The sequence below is a fragment of the Pinus tabuliformis genome, chromosome 1_1 (genome assembly GCF_031772625.1).
Source record: "Pinus tabuliformis cultivar Carrire ecotype Pingquan chromosome 1_1, CPIR1, whole genome shotgun sequence".
NCBI classification, from domain to species: Eukaryota; Viridiplantae; Streptophyta; class Pinopsida; order Pinales; family Pinaceae; genus Pinus; species Pinus tabuliformis.
Genome location: NC_142297.1, coordinates 742,168,196 through 742,186,168, shown reverse-complemented (window position 1 = coordinate 742,186,168; position 17,973 = coordinate 742,168,196).

Below are 17,973 nucleotides of genomic sequence, written 5' to 3'. Positions count from 1 at the left end.
GACTATCACACCTGTTCCATAACTTACTACCAACCGCCCTTGCTCCCAATGCACTGTAGAAGGCCATGAGGAAGATGACCTTAATAGCTACCAGATTGATGTGTTACAGACCTGTACCCCAGTGATACTGCACCGGTCTGAAATATTTATATCAAATCAAGGGATGTGAAATATTCCAACAGAGTGGTTAATTCGTAAGGAGCCTTGCTCTAAATCCACCCCAATGTTGGGTTGCGTGTCTGCCACATGGTTGTTTGCCCACAACACATGCAACATTTTAACATTTTCAAACTTTTTTAAAACATAATTTATCCTACTAATGATTGGGGAGGATTTAGATTCGAGGAGGTTCTCATTCTCGATGAGAGTCAAGCATTTTTGGATTACCGTCATAGAATCACCAATGATTATCAAGTTCCTGATACCCTTAGAGACGTTGATGTTCAGAACCTGCCAAATAGAAAGAGCTTATGCTTGATTGTTTGTGGTGTTGCCTAGTCCCCATGCGAACTTTAATTCTGTCTTTTCTTCGAGGTTTACTATCACCCTCCCACTCTAACCTCCCTAGGGTTACCTTTCGAAACTCCATCAAAATACAGTCAGACCTTACCGATATTTCTTTGCCATTCTACAAAATCTTCCCCTTTCAGTGTGATACAGAAGGGAGGGATGACATGAGACTTTGATAATGGGGCCTAGGAGCTAAAAGAGGAGATTTTGAGCCACTCTTTTTCATTGATAGATAAATCCTTCATATTTGAGACTTCAAATCCCCTAGAAGATATAACCTCGAAGAGAAGCGTCATTCTTTTAATTTTTGCGGTTTCTGGATTATAACACTTATCATGAAAGATTTCCTGATTTCGATAGAGACAAATCAACCAACATAGGTATTTGGGAATTGTCATCGAGAATTGCCTTAAAAGAGAGTTCGGGGGACAAGGAAATTTATGCTTCCACTGAATAAACAAGGGGCGCTAATGCAAGTTTCTAGGTATCCACAACAAAGGGGCATTGCCAAAATACATGCTTGATAGTTTCCTCTGAATTACCACATAACACACATCGGGAGGGGCCACAAATTTTCCTTTTCTGTAAGTTTTCTACCGTAAGGATTTTCTCGTGAACCATTTCCCAACATAATATATTAATCTTAGGGAGCCCATCACCATTCCAAATATTTCCCCAAATTTTAGATGGAGGGGGGAGGAAGCATTCTTGATTAAGAGAATGTAACCATCTTTGACTGAATATTTTTTGGATTTGTCACCTAGCCAAGCACGACTGTCTAATTTTCTTATTATGATAGGAGCGACCCCTTTTAGACTATTAATCATAGAATTCCAATGCTTCATCAAGTGAGTGGACAGGTCCAGAGCCAACCATCTGCACCACAGACCCTTATCATCCAAACAAGAAATATCCGCTAGACAAGAAAAACCATGCTCTTCCATCCAACCTGAGAACTCCAGGACAAAGTCAGACAGGGGAGAGTGATATGTCCAAAGGTGTATGCATTTTCCATTCCCTGGCTGCCAACCAAGATGATTCAGAATGAGAAATGATGAAGCTTTGCATAGTATCCAAATTTTTTAACCTTTGCCTTCCCATAATTCTCCTTCCAGTCTGATAAGTCGATTTTTATGGAAATATTTGCTTGTAAAGGACTTTTTCCACAACTCGTTGGAGTATTAGAGAATTCTCCAAACCAGTTTTCCCCCCAGGGCCAGATTCATAAGTTTTGGATCCTTGATTGCTAATCCTCCCAGGATCTTTAGTTGTTTTACCAAATTCCAGTTGATAAGATGGAATTTGGGATCATTACTCTTGCCCCCTTGCCATAAAAACTTCCGAATTAGCCTGCTTATTTGTTGGTTTATGTATGATGGTGCTAAAAGACCACCTCCCAAGTACATCGGAAGAGAGGAGAGAACATATTTTATGAGGATAACTCTCCTGGCCAAGTTGAGCCATCGTACTCCCCAGGAACGCACTCTTTTGCTTATTTTCTGGAGAACAATCTCCTAGTCTTCCCCAACTACCTTCTTAAAGGAGATGGGAATCCCAAGATACTTGAAGGAGGTCCTATGAACATCCACAAGGAATCCCAACAAGCAAGCAATTTCCTTAACCTCCACCACTGGAAAAATCCAACTAATCAATTGACATTTCAATTTGTTTATCAATCCCCCATATAGGAGAATATACAAATACAAAATCTTTTTGAATCTTGAAGAAATCGCTAGGGAGACCCCTCCAATCAAGAGGGTGTTGTCAGAAATCTGAGAGTGATTTATTTCCTGAACATTCCTTGCAATACTTATACCAGGGAGAGAACTGGCCAACTGCTCAGATTCTAGCATATGACTCAAGGCTTCAACCATGATAATATAAAGAAGAGGCGACAGAGGACAACCTTGTCGAAGGCCTCTAAAGGTAGCAAAAAAGGGGGTCGACTGACCATTTATCAAAGGAGAAATCCAAGGAGAGTCAATACAAGCGTTAATCCATAAAATGAATTCATTGCTAAAGCCTAATTTTTCCATAACAAGAAAAAGAAAGGAGTGATTTACCCGATCAAATGCATTTTCCATATCCAATTTGATAACCATTCCAGCTTCTCCTACGTCTTTGCTAGAGTGCATTGCCTCCTGAACTAGAATGATGTTATCGAGAATGTTTCGGTGCTGGATGAAGCCACCTTGATTCTAACAGATAAGGGAAGGAAGCAGAGGCTTAATCCTGTTGGTGATGATTTTCATTAAGATTTTATAGGAAGAGTTGCACAACGAAATAGGTAGGAATCTTGAAAAGGAGGTGGGGTTTGCCTCTTTTGGAATCAGGGCTAGAAAGGATGAATTGGTGATTCCCCCGAGCTTCTTTTTGACTCTTCTATTATTCAACATTCTGATAAGATCCCTTTTGATGGTGTTCCAGAATATTCGATAAAAACAAATAGAGAAGCCATCTGGGCATGGTGCCTTCTCAAGTTCCAAGGTCCATATCGTACTTCAGACTTCTTCTTCCATAATTTCACCTGTAAGAACATGATTGGCTAGAGGGGGGGTGACTTGTGGCATTTCCTGAAGAAAATCGAAGGCACTGTCTAGAGGAATATTGTCTTTATGGAGAAGAGATTTGAAAAATTTATAGGCCTCCATTTTAATTTCTACAAAGGAGCTAACTTTCTTCCTTCCATCGGGCTTTATCTCCCTTATAATGTTCCTATTCTCCTGAGCCATCACCTGTTTGTGGAAGAAGGAAATGTTGGAGTCCCTGACTTTCAACCAAAGACTGTGAGATTTAAACCTCCACAAATTTTATTCTTGCCTACTTAGGTTAAATATCTGTATGGAAATGTCCTTTTCCTTTTAGATGTGTTTTCCTTCTATTTGTGCTTCCTCCATTATCTTATAGTGCTCTTTTAGTTCTTGAACTTTGTCTCTCCTTTTTTTCCCCGGGGTTGGTAATTCTCTTTCAGCCACTTCCTCAACTCTTTTTTGACATTCTTAAGCTTATTTTCCCAAACATAACTGGGGGAGCCTTGGACTTGGCAGAACCAGGTCTGCCTTACCAGTTCCCCAACCTCTTCATATTGGCACCAGTCTGCATTTAATTTGAAGGGAAGCGGTCCAATATTTTCAGTATTTTCCATTGTGATCATGTTGGGTCGATGGTCTGAGTCTCCCTTAGATTCAATAGTCAAGGAGCAGTCTAAGCCTTTAAGGAGCCAACTGCTGTCCAGTAGGAAGTAGACCAAGCGAGCAACAATAAAGTGATCCCCAGACCATCTATTTGACCATGTATATTTCCCAGCCTTGGGCTTGATATTAATCAAATCCCATCGCTATATTGTTTCCTCCATTATATCTCTGAATGTATCCCTATTTGAAGTACCTCCTCTTTTCTCTTTCATATTTAAAACTATGTTGAAGTCCCCTCCCATTATATTGTTAATGTGGTGGTTTCTCTCATTTAGAGCTTCTAATGAATCCCAAAATTCAACTTTTTCACTGTATAGAACTGGACCATAAATATTTATGAAGGGGATTCTTTCCCATGAATCTCTTTCCTCCAGGAGAGCCATAACCCGGGACTTCATTTTTGTTTATTCAACCTAGGTGAAATTCTTGTTTGACCAAAATATGTCGAGCCCTCTTGAGGATCCCCTTGAAGACTCAACTAACCCAGAGCAATCTTTCCAGAAATTTCCAGCTGCTCTTATAACCTCCACTTCTTCTAACTTTGTTTCTTGAATAAACACCACCAATGGAGATTCTTGTTTGATTGTCTCTTACTGCTAGGATTTTAGCAGGTTTTCCTAGCCCCCTTATGTTCCAAGATTTTACTTTCATTACTTATGAATGGATGGGGAGAGTCCACCATCCTTTCCTTCTTCTTTTTTATCCATTTCCCTTCGAGAATTTCTGAAATTAATGATTAGTTCCCAAGATTTTTGTTTAGTTCTGCTTCTCTTTCTCGTTGTTCCCTCTTGTTTGGTCCTCCTTTTCTCTTCAAGGGGTTAGTTTCTTGACTGTTACATTCGTCAACCTAGGATAAATTTTGAGACATATTCTGGGTGACAACTCTTTCTAAATCCTTGAGCAGACTGTCAGGGATGGAGCTTAGAATGTCAGGGGTTGGAACAGTCTTCGAAGGGGTGGCTTCACCCCCACCTTCCTTTGGATTACTTTCCACTACTATTTCACCTTCTTCAATTACCTGAACCTCCTCCACGCTTGTCCTTTTGTTTTGTTGAAGGGGAGTTTCCATTTCCATTTCATCATCGCTTAATACTTTGAAGGGGTTCGAGGAAGAATGATCAGTGTTGTTGGACATAGGACCTCGAGACTTTGGCATCGTTACTTTTCCTTTCGAAGCTCTTTTTGGCTTTTGCCATTTCTCCTCCTGAGCTGTCGGAGCATCCATACTTTTATCTTTCCCAGCTTTGGCATAGTCTCTGGAAAAATGGTCATAATCGTGGCAGTGTTTGCATTTGAATGGAATTTGTTCATATTCCAGAACGTGTTTCTGCTTCCATTCTCCCAGATTTAGATTGGTTTCGGCCGACAGACCCTTCTCCAAATCTACTTCTACATATATTTTGGCACAGGCAAATTGGGAGCCTTTGGGTTCAAACTTATCCAAGAGTTTCCCTACCACATTATCAATAGCCCGGAGACAGTCGTTACTCCAGCATGAGATTGGAAGGTGCAAAAGCTTGACCCATATTGGAATAATAGTAGGAATGTCCTCGTCTGGATTGAAGTCAAGGGTCCATTTGTTCAAATACATCCCTTTGTATCCAAATAAGTATGGCCCATTTCAGAATACTACATCTCTGTCCTCTTTTAATTCAAATAGAAAAATGAAGAACCCATTGCCTACCACAGAGAGAGTGATCTTGACCTTCATCATGGGCTTCCAAGTTTTTCCTATCCAGACTTCCATCGACCTTGGAGAAGGCCACATACACATGAACTTACCTATCAAAGCTCTCTTAGCATAAGCAATGGAGGTTCGACGCACCCCATCAGGGAAGGAAACGTTCTTAACCTCATCATTGTGCTTAACAAACTTGGACGCAACAACTGACGGACGCGCACGCTTGGGAAGGGAGGCCACTAGAGATTGGAAGGCAACATCAACAAAGGAGTGAGGCAAGGGTGGAGGGGGGACCACCCCCTCCTCGGAGGCCATTGGAATAATCGACAGAGATGCTTGTAGCAGCACTCAATCCAGGTCCTGTGCTTCCCTCAATAAACTACTTTTATCAAAACTATATTATAAGTTTATTTATAATAACAAAGGAAAAAAATATTAGAGTTTCATATATTATATTATATAATTTAATTTAAAATTTGCATGGAATAAAAAAGATATATAAAGTTACAAAAGTTAGCTTTTATATATAAAAAGTCAATTGGTCTATAGTATGTGTGACTAGTGATGCATTATAATGATTTATTTCCTCCACTAACTTATACAATTTGATTTTACATGCATATAAAATTTAAAATGTAACATAATTTGTAATTGTTTTATTAATTATGCTATAGGGGTGGTTTATATTAGAATTGGACTCGAGAAATGTTGATTTTTAAATAAATGAGTGGACAATATTTGATTTCAATAAAATATTCTTCATCTAATACATCATCCAACGAATGATATGAAAAGTATTTGAACAAGTTTTCAATTTCAAACCCAAGAATAACCTAATAAATTTAAATATGATTTATTTATCCACTTGTTAAGTGACCATTAACCTGATTGGAATCAGATTATTTGATTTTGTTTCAATGTAAATGCAATGAATACCCTTAGGCGGTTCAATTATATTTACCCTTTAGAAATACTCTGGATTATATTTTCGAGACAACCTTTGAATTATGTGGGATGAGGTGACACCGGAACCTCTAGATATCTACAATCTTTGAACACTCATCCAATCCACTATTTCTTTCAATTGATTTATAGATAAAACATTCTTACTCTGGTAATACTAAATTGTAACACTCGGTTTCTTAGTTTTTTCCTGCTGAACTATGACCTCTATGTTTTTGCAAAGCACTATGTCTCTCCGTTTTGTTCAAATTTATAATCATCGCATAGCTAAAGAAAAATCTCAGATGGAATGCCCTTAATCGATATGTGGAAAAGGTGAGAAAAATCATCCTGCTAATATGAATAGTTTCTGAAGTTAATTTTGTAATTATTGATAATTTAGTCCTAAATGCGGTGGACTCTTGTATTTGGTTTAATGAAAACCTAGATCTTAAGAGGTCACACGTAATAGGAATTCTTTCATTTCAAGTAATGAAAATCCAGAACAAAGAGAATGGAGTTAATAGGAATTAGAAATTCTTTTCTGGCGCAACTTTATTATAGGTTTGCAATTTCCTCATTTCTATGTTAATTAATGAAAATATCTCTATTAATAATTTCAAAACCATTGATAAATATTAATAAATAAACATTAAAAAACATTAATAAATATATTAATGAAAGATTTTAAATATTAGGTTTAACTATTAGTTGTTAGGGTTAGGGTTTTAGTTGCATAACTATTTTAGGATTGGAGTTTATTTATGTTCGTGAAAAAATTAACTATATGTATATGATGTATATCAAGTACATTTATTAATATGATTGTGCTCGTAAAAATAAAAATTAAAAAAAAAACTTTGTTGATTCATGTTACATATATTTGTATAAGAATATATAAGCATGCAGTTGCAATCTCCTCCATAGCTAATACAACCTAGATTGTCATAGTACGACTTGGCTTGTGACCATGATAATATGAAGTAATTTAGCTATCAAAACAAAGGGAATCCTTGGTTTAATTGTTCATGTGTTTGTAAAATTTAAGCATAATTTGGTTGTAGTTTTTTTTAAATTTTAAAAAATTGATAAATTTCATTTCATTTATAATTCGTTAGAATTTTCAAGATATTTCAAAATTTGGAATTGGCATATTTAACTGTACTTGAAAATTTTGATGAATTTTCAACTTTTTGTTTATATATGTTTAGGATCAGATTTATTCAACATGGAACTCTGACCTCTGGATCACCCGTAAGGTTCTTGTAATAATTTTTATAATAAATGTCAACCCTTATTAAACCAAAAAAGGTTTTATAAAAAACAGTAACTTCCTCATTTAAAGAGGTTGTCAAGTTTGCAAATAACTATGCAAGAATGTAAACAATGGAAATAATGATAAAAAGAATGAAGAATAAATTAGTTAAAGTGGTGTTTTAATGGAGATTATTTACTATTCATTCAACAATCCATTCAAGATTAAAGCTTATAGTAGTCGTGGCCATTTAAACATGCATTAAGGTATATAAACCATGTTGCAAGAGTATTATATAATTATTTTAATACATGAGATGGGGACAAAATGCAAGAGTATGGTTTAATGGGCTTACGATGAATAATAAGAACCATGAAATAATAGTATTCATTGGCATATTATTTTTTCATCATATTCATTGAGCACTATACTATTCTCATCTAGTTGATAAAATGGAAAGGTTGTAAGCCAATTACTGGCTTATTGTATGGTGCTTAATACTTATTATGGGCTCATGTTGTTATTTTTTGCCCACTAGTCAAATTTTAGTTTGGAGCATTATGGAAGGGGTAAATGGAGGCAGTACATGTGACCACGTACATTGGCATATTCTTTCCATTGTATAGGCCACCAAATTCGCTAGAAATCAATAACCATTAACCTGTGGTGCTTGTTGAAAATGGCAACAAGAAATACTAAAAATACCATTGTTATAAGTAGCATTTCAGGATATACTCCAACTCTGTTGGAAATAGAAAAAAATAGAAATGCTAAAAATAACATTGATATAAATAGCATTTCGGGATATCTTCCAATTTAATTTGTCCTTGAATTAAAATTAAAATTTGATCTCAGCAGTTGTTTGAAAAATATTTAATTAATTCATCTTGAGTTAATTAGTTGGAGAAAATCAAACATGAAGTCTATGTGAAGACATACAACAGTTATCCCTTTGATTGAGGGAGTTATCCCTTAATTAAGGAAATAAGGATGAGTTGTAATTAGTTAGCTCAGTTAAATGAGTTAAGTCCAGTTAAATTAGTTCCAAACAATTGGTGGAACTAATTGTGAGTTGAGTCAGTTAATGCATGCATGCATGCAACTAGTGTTCTCCAGATAACTGAATATTCTCTCATAAATAACTCATGCATGTCAGTTTAGAGAAAGACCCAGTTGAGATTAAAGGAAGGGACAATGTACTATCAGTTGGAGGAGTTTTCTTATAAAGGAAACTCATCCATGCAGAAATAATTATCTCCTTCAGGATTGCACAGTTATTTCAGAGGTCAATGTTGTGTGTGAGGTGAGAATCACTCAGGTTGCAGCCAGAGGACCCAGGAGAAACTGCGTAAGGAAATAGGATGTAAGGCCCTATCCTAGGGTCTTCTAACAGATCTATTTTCTCTGAAAATTAAATACAATAATAGGCACTAATTTACTTTCTTACAAGACATTTAAACAATGAAAATTTACCATTTACATTCTAATCCTTACAACTTATAGTGAACATTTCATTTCAATAATTTACATGAGTAATCTATACGTAGAGGAATACCTGTACCGGTGGCTGGAAATGCCCTTGAGCTGCTGCTCCTACTGAAACGCTCCTCTCGACTACCGATTGGATTTACCTCCCAGCCAACTAGGAAATAATTCATAGCCCAGGAAACCTCCACAGGTTCCCTAGCCCTCTGAGCCCAAGTCCAACCAGATGTAGTGTGTGTGTCCAAGACCAAGATAAACAGTGTTTCCCTCCTCTCAACTAAACCAAGAAACCTCCACAGGTTCCCTAGCTCTCCAAAATCACAACCCACCTAAAATATCAACCAACCTAAAATCATAAGCAAGACCCAACATCCCCCTTTCTCCCTTCCTCCTTCCCTTTTTATGCCCTTCCTCTCATTAATGTCATTAACTTCTCCTCCATCCAAGGAAAATTTTAAGGATGGAAAATTTTCTTGAAGTTTAAAACATTGGCGAATCTCACTAATCCCTAATATGCAAATTATAAATGTTTATTGATATATTTGTAAAATTAATCAAATTTATAATTATTTTATATATAGTCTCTATATAATGTTGGCGATTTTTAAGGTATAATAATTTTATATTCTAAAATTTGGGCGAATCGTCTTTTATAAAATTGGAAGTTGGCGAATCTTTTTTGTGGAAAAATCATGGAAAATTAGCCCACTGGGCGAACATTAGCCCCTAAAATTTTCCATGCCTCCATCCTTACAGTTGACTTCTCTTCTCCCAAGTAAATCTGAGAGTACATTTGGAAATGTGATATGAATATAAAATTGGGAAATTAATGGGAGAGGATCATGTCTTCTCCCAAGTAAATCTGAGAGTACATTTGGGAATGTGAGATGAATACATATATTGGTAATTAAATGGAGAGAACCATGTATTCTCCCAAGTAAATGTGAGAGTACATTTGGGAATGTGATATATATATATATAGATATATATATTGGTAATTAAATGGAGAGGACCATGTCTTCTCCCAAGTAAATCTGAGAGTACATTTGGGAATGTGAGATGAATATATATATTGGTAATTAGTTGGAGAGGACCATGTCTTCTCCCAAGTAAATGTGAGAGTACATTTGGGAATGTGAGATGAATATATATATATATATATATATATATATATATATTGGTAATTAAATGGGGAGGACCATGTCTTTTCCCAAGTAAATGTGAGAGTACATTTGGGAATGTGAGATGAATATATATATAATTTAAAATAATGGAAGGAGACCATATCCTACCCAAGATTCAATTTGAGAAGACAAATTGAGAATTTGAATAATAACAATAATGAATTTTATATTAGTAAATAAATTTTATAGTTTCCCAAATGAAGTTATTCACCAATATTTCTCAATATTATCAGGTAATGTAAACATTAATAAAATTTGCATGATAAGATTAAGTGGGGCATTACATACACCCCTCCTTCAGAAAACTTCGTCCCGAAGTTAGAGTGAAAAGATACAAGGAGTTCGAAGGCATAACAACATAGAGAGAGTTATGGTAGTAAAATTTGATAAGTCAGACAATGACATTACTTCCCATCAAGAGTCTCTAACTGATCTATATCCTCCTATCCATCCTGACCTACTTCTGTTCCCACCCTATCTGTCCTCTGCTGCTATATCCGGTGGAATCGGCTATACCAATCTAACCATTGATAAAACCAACATGGCGGAAGGGTCGACTATATCGACCTAACTTCCCCAGCACGCAACTGGCAATCGTCATCACACATCTAGGGGAGCGTGTCCACCACTGCCCTCCCACGATTCCCGGTTTCAGAGGATACACGGTGGGAAATGCCTCCACCCCTCCTCACAACTAGGGTCAACGCCCTAATATGGACCACACTACAGTGTTGGTTGGACTTGTCATCGAATAATCAAGTTAGGTAGTCTTGCCACCTATCATTTGCATTTTACTCATGTCATATGAGTGCATATCAAGTAGATACCAAATGTAATAGAACAATGTACATTATACCTTCCTCATGAGATGTCTCGACCTTCCCTCAATGGAAGAGTAGATCTCGGCTATCATATAGTTCTTTCCCCCTGTGGGTTAGCTCTCATTCATGCATTTATAAGACAACAAGACATATAATCATCACATTATTAAGTCTAGTATCCACGTGTCAATTTTGTAGTTCATACTGGAAACAAATCATAATTTCACTAAGTCATTCATTAGATAAATCATATCCACTTAAGCCATACATGAAACAACAATAGCTCTGATAAGTCATGCACTAGATAAATCATCACCAAGTAAGTCATACATTAGGTCATACATCAAACATTTCCATCATCAAAATCAAACCTAAGTAGTTTCACGTGTTCAACCAAATGCATCAATATTACATAATGTTCATAAATAAATAACATGGAACTGCAAAATAGAACCTTAACATAGGTAGTTGTCTAAGTCAAAAATGGGCATCAAAAATGCTCAAAAAGTGAGGGGTAGTCACGACGCATAGTCTCTGCATCCTCCCAGGTAGCAGATCCTGGGTTATACTTATCCCACTGGACCTTAACTTGGTCCACCGTGCGACGTCTGAGCTGTCGAACCCTACGGTCCAATATGCGTAATGGTTCGACCACTACGGTTCCCATGTCCGAGACCTGCAATTCCCTCCAATCCAGTTTGTGAGATTCATCAGAAACATAATGTCGTAAAATAGATACATGAAAAACATCATGAGTTTTATGCAAATGGGGCGGTAGTACAAGACGATAGGCAATTGGTCCAATATTCTCCTTGATCCTAAAAGGTCCTACGAACCGAGGTGACAATTTCATCCCCTTCCCAAACCGAATGGTGCTTTTGTTGGGCCGGATATGAATAAAAACTTGGTCCCCTACTTCATAACTGCGATCAATCCTATATGAATTAGCATAACTTTTTTGTCTATCATGTGCTTCCTTTAACCTTTGTCGAACTTGCTTTACCTGTTCCTCCATTTCTTGAACTAATTCAGGGCCAACTATTACTCGGTCTTCCAACTTTTCCCAACTCAACGGCGTCCTACATGGCCTTCCATATAGAGCTTCATAGGGAGGCATCCCATTTGAACTGTCATAACTGTTATTATAGGAAAACTCTAACAATGGTAAGTACCTCTCCCACTGAGTCTAATTATCCATGACATACATCCTAAGCATGTCCTCCGTAACCTAATTTACTCTTTCAGTCTGCCCATCTGTTTCTGGATGATATGCAGTGCTCAGGTTCAACTGAGTCCCTAGTGTTGGCTGCAAACTTGTCCAAAACCTAGATGTAAATTGGGAGTCTCTATCAGAAATGATCTTTGTGGGAAACCCGTGTAGTTGAATAACTTCATTTACAAACACTCGTGCCACATCCGTAACATCGTAAGTGTCTCTTACTGGGATGAAATGGGCACTTTTGGTCAATTTATCAACTATAACCAATATAGCATTGTGCCTTTATGAAGTGAGTGGCAAACCCACCACAAAATCCATGGAAATTACCTCCCATTTAGATGTAGGGATGTCATGAGGTTGTAGGAGTCTTGCTAGATGGTGATGATCAGCCTTCACTCGCTGACATTCAAGACATTTGGCGACAAACTAGACTATGTCGTGCTTCATGCTTGCCCAAAAGAAGAGTTTCTTCATGTCTGCGTACATCTTCTTTACCCCAGGATGTGCACAATAGAGTGCTCTATGAGACTCTTCGAGGATGGTTTTTCTTATACCCCCTTCCTTAGGTACGTACATTCTTCCTTGGAATCTCAATAGCCCATCTGGTTCAAGGACATATCCCTCAAACTTTGGTTTTATCTGCTTCCCATTCTGGATGGCTGAGATGACTTTTAGATACCAACTATCTTCAAAGAGTTTCTCCAATACACGCTCCCTTAAATTTACCTTTAAGGCTACTAGGGAGAAGGTTTGTGGCCTCCTGCTTAGTGCATCCGCCACCACGTTCTCCTTTCCCTTGATGTATGAGATTTCAAAATCATACTCACTCATGAATTTGCTCCACCGCCTTTGTCTGGCATTCAAATCCCTTTGAGTGAAGAGATGCTTCAGGCTTTGATGATCTGTTCTTAACTCAAATCTTCTCCCAATGAGGTAGTGTCTCCACAGCTTCAAGGCTAACATCACTGCTGCTAATTCTAAGTCATGGGTAGCATATAACTCTTCATGTTTCTTCAATTTTCTAGAAGTGTAAGCTATTACTCTACCTTCTTGCATCAATACTGCACCCAATCCTTGTGCCGAAGCATCGGTGCAAACAGTGAAGTCTTTTCCCATGTCTTGTACTTGAAGGATCAGTGCACTTAGTAACCTCTTTAGTTTTGTGAATGCAGTGTCACATTCATTTGTCCATTCATACCTAACCCCCTTTCCTTGTAATGTGGTGATGGGTTTTGCAATCCTTGAAAACCCTTCCACAAACCTACGATAATACCCTACTAGCCCCATAAAACTACGTACCTCATGGGCATTTTTTGGTACTGGCCAATCCATTATGGCCTTCACCTTTTTTGGGTCAACTGAAATCCCTTCTCCTGGAATGATGTGCCCAAGGTAATGGACTTTCTTCTGAAAGAAGGAACATTTTGACAATTTCCCATACAATTGATTTTCCCTTAAGCAAGTCAATACCGCCCTTAGGTGCTTTTCATGCTCCTTTTCATTCTTGGAATACACAAGAATGTCATTGAGGAAGACTTGCACAAATTGGTCCAAGTACTTCCTGAACACACCATTCATGAGGCTCATGAATACTGCTGGTGCATTGGTTAAACCAAATGGAACAACTACGAACTCATAGTGCCCAAACCGAGTTCGAAATGCAGTTTTTGAGATGTCCTCCTCCTTAATCCTCAATTGGTGGTACCCAGATCGTAGATCGATCTTTGAGAAGACTGTTGCTCCCTTCATTTGATCAAATAAGTCATCTATTCGAGGTATTGGGTACCTATTCTTTATCATGGCTCTATTTAAGTCTCTATAATCTATGCATAGCCGTAAGGAACCATCCTTCTTCTTGACAAAAATCATTGGTGCATCCCAAGGTGAAATACTAGGTCTAATAAATCCCAAGTCTAAGAGCTCCTTTAACTGCATCTGCAACTCACAAAGTTCTGGAGTTGTCATCCTATAGGGTGTCTTAGATATTGGTTCTGCACCTGGTTTTAGGTCGATTGTGAAATCAATCTCTCTTATAGGAGGTAATCCAGGCAATTCTTTTGGAAAAACATCCTTGAATTCTGACAAAATTGGATGTTGATCTAGGGAAGGTCCTTTCTGGTCGCTTACAGCCTCGACCAAATATAGTTTGCAACCTTGTCTGAGACAACGTTTTACCTTCATCATGGATATGAATCGTAGGGACACTCCCCTATTGATTCCAAAAACCTCAATTGGCCTACCTTCATCATCTAAACAGATCACTTTCTTCTTGAAACAGTCTACCAAAGCTCGATGAGCTTCTAGCCAGTCCATTCCAATAATCACATCATACATCCCCAATGTTGTGACGTATGCCTTCAACTTAGTCATACACACCCCGAGGTTTACCTAACATTGGTCAACACTAGGTCCTACTGCTTGTTTTATCCCAGAAGCCATCTCAACTTGTTTAAAGTCATCGTGCTCATAGGCTGCCAACCCACATTTTTCTAATGCAACTGGTGAAATGAAACTATCTGTAGCACCAGAATCAATTTTTTTTTTAATTTTTACTTTGTTTATCATAGCTGATGTTTCTACCACGATGGACTAGTGTTCAACTTGCTTGTTGTCAACTTCTGCATAGATTTGGTGGTGGTTACTTGCTCCCCCCACTGGTTCTTTTCCTTCTCTCTGGTTGTTACTAGATTGTAACTCAGGGTAGTCCCACTGGTAATGAGGTCCTCTGCATCCCCAACAAGTGATGCGCGGTGGACCTTGAACCAAATGTAGTGGAGTTCTTTGGAAAGAGTTTCTTCCCCTGGCACCCCTGCCCCCACTTATTGCTCCTCGCATATGACTTTGATTTGTGCGCGCTCTTGAAGCTGTGGGTGAAGCTGCACTAGAGACCATTGAAATCCCTACTGTCAGTGTTCTAGGTATAACCCTGTTTCCATATGGTGGTGGCCTCAGACTTCCTCCCCTTGGGAAGGTATGAGGGGCCTTCCCCATAAACCCTGTTTGGCGTGGAAAGATGGCTTTGTCTCTTCCCTTTAAGTCCAAGTGTTCTTCGACATAATGGGCCTGTTCTATAGCTTCTGCAACTGAGGATGGTTTCCACATCCGCACCATTGCCCTAATCTTAGGGTTCAATCCATAAATAAAACGATCCGCTTGGCGTTGGTTAGTATCCATGTAGGAGACATATTTGACCAATTCCATGAATCTAATTTCATATTCTTCTACTGTACGACCCCCCTGTACTAGGACATGGAAGGCTCCTACCTGTTGTTCTTCATAATACGCTGGTAGGTACTTTTTCCTGAATCTCTCCTCAAATAATTCCCAAGTAACTGTGTTTGGAGTGAGGTGCAGTTGACGCTCCAAGTTACCCCACCAATTCAGAGCACTATCTCTGAGTTGGAATATTGCTATTTTGGCCTTGGAATTTGAATTGTAATCCCTTAGTGCAAAGCACCTTCTCATTCCTTCTAACCAGGCTTCTGCACGCTCGCTGGCACGACCTCCTACAAGCTCTGGGAGCTTAATCTTCTAGAGCTCCCTAGTAATGTCCTCAGCTGGAGGTCCTCTATCATAGTCTCTAGATCCCTAGGGATTCCCTAACCCTGATGGAGGGTGTTCCCCTTCCATTTCATTTGTTTGGCGCCCCCTTAAGGTCTCATTAATTTCTTCTAGGGAACGCAGAATGAGAGTCAATTCTGGTGAAGGTAATGGGTTATTTGTAGGAGGTCCTTGTGACGACTCTCCGGGTCCTTGGTTTCTTCGCGTCCTCACCATTTTGAATTTGTTCAAAATCTGCACGATATCTAAGACTTATTAGCACTATTCCTAAATTTTTCTACCACACTCTAGATAGTCCAAAGAGAACCCAAGCAATAGATTAATTCAAGTTATGCCAAGTTACTTCTTAGCCACAAATTTAAACTTTAGAACATGTTATCATAGGCTAGATCACTGGTTAAAAACATTGTTGGTGCTCTGTTTAAGTGTTGTGTGCATTTTACCTGCCTACCAACACCTCATTTCTGTTTGTTGGGTTAGTGTTTGCCATGTAAACTGCTACAACTAAATTTCTCCTAGAACGCACAGCTGGTCAACCTACAACAGTAATTATTCATTTATGGCTTTGCAAGTCCACTAAATTCATTTTATATAACCTTAATGATTCAATCATCTATAAACTATTAAGTCATCGTCACTACACAACTCATCTCTGCTTAATCTCAATGTCTTAAGCTCATACGTTCTCTTTCTAGTATATGGGAGTGGCCTTAAAGGCAGTCTCTTGGGCACAATCTTGCCTGAACCAACAATTTTCATGGATTACAGATGGGATCGGGATCTGCTTTTGGAGCATTCTTGGATCTTGTGGCTGATAAGGTAAGATGGATTGCATTTGCTTCAAAGTAAGTTTACTAATTTTTGGTTGACTTGATTGTTGTTGCTGCTTACTTTTCATATATTAGGCTGTTGAAGGCCTTTATGGTCAGTCTCATCTTATTTTCTTCTAGTATTGTGGGTGAGGTAGAAAGAAATTGTTTGTTAATTTAAAAAAAAAATGTTTCAAAAACGAACTGGCCATATACTGTGGCTTGCTTGTTTACACGAATTTCCTTTCATCTCAGATCACTTCTTCCTTTGTTTCTATTCACATCCCGATTTCATCTGCTCTTTTAAACTTTTACACTATGCCACACATCCAAACAAATTAATTTATATAACATACTTTGTGAACCATCTATCTGTGTCCAAATATGTCTCACCAATAAAATGTCCATATACTTGGAATATAAAGAAATCCATAAGGACAATATTTTTGATGAAGTGAGCCATGGCACACCTGGTTGATGTGGATCTGGTGGCATCCTATTTTTTAATTAGAACCATTTCATCACTCACAAAGAAGTTTTTGGTCAATACTCAAAAAACAAATCAGAGTTATGTGCTTTGTAGTTGCTATTTAAAAACAACACCAGACAGGGGTATAACTAATATGCAAATTTTGAGAGGTTCAAAGCTGATATTAGATTGGGCAAAGGGCATCACTAAATTTGAGAATTTACATCTTATCCTGTTCATGGAAAAAAAAAAACTAAAGATCCAGGGAATATGTTTGAAGAGGTTTCCTTCCAAGTTTCAACACGTACTTAGAGAGCCCAATGAGAAATCTGGATATGCTTTCAAAAGAAGCATTGGAAATGGATGAACGCTATAAAAAATGATGGTGCTATTAAAAAAATGATAGTTGCCCTCTCCCTGAAGTCATGCCACTCTATTGAGAAGGAGTAGAATGAAAGAAGCCTGTACTGCCCTTTTTGCTTTTAGTAGAAAGGATTATGTGTCATTTGTTGTTAAGCTGTTTTTAATTTGGCTATTAAGCCAAGAGATTTGAGAAAGACTGTAATAACAGTGGACTGTTGTGGACCGTGGTGTTTTTACTAATGTGTTTTTCTTATGAATGGTATCTGTTGCTAAGATACAGAAGTAAGACTATTAATAACAATTTTTGTGTCAGTAGATAGGTTCAGATTTTGCTTGATGAAGCAACAGAGTGATTTTATCTTCTGGAGTGCCAAGGCACAACGATACACATATTTTGATTTCTCTTTGAAATATTGAATATACAACTTCTTTTTTCTGGAAAGAAAAGGTTGTATAGGAGGGTCCTATTTGGCAGCGGAA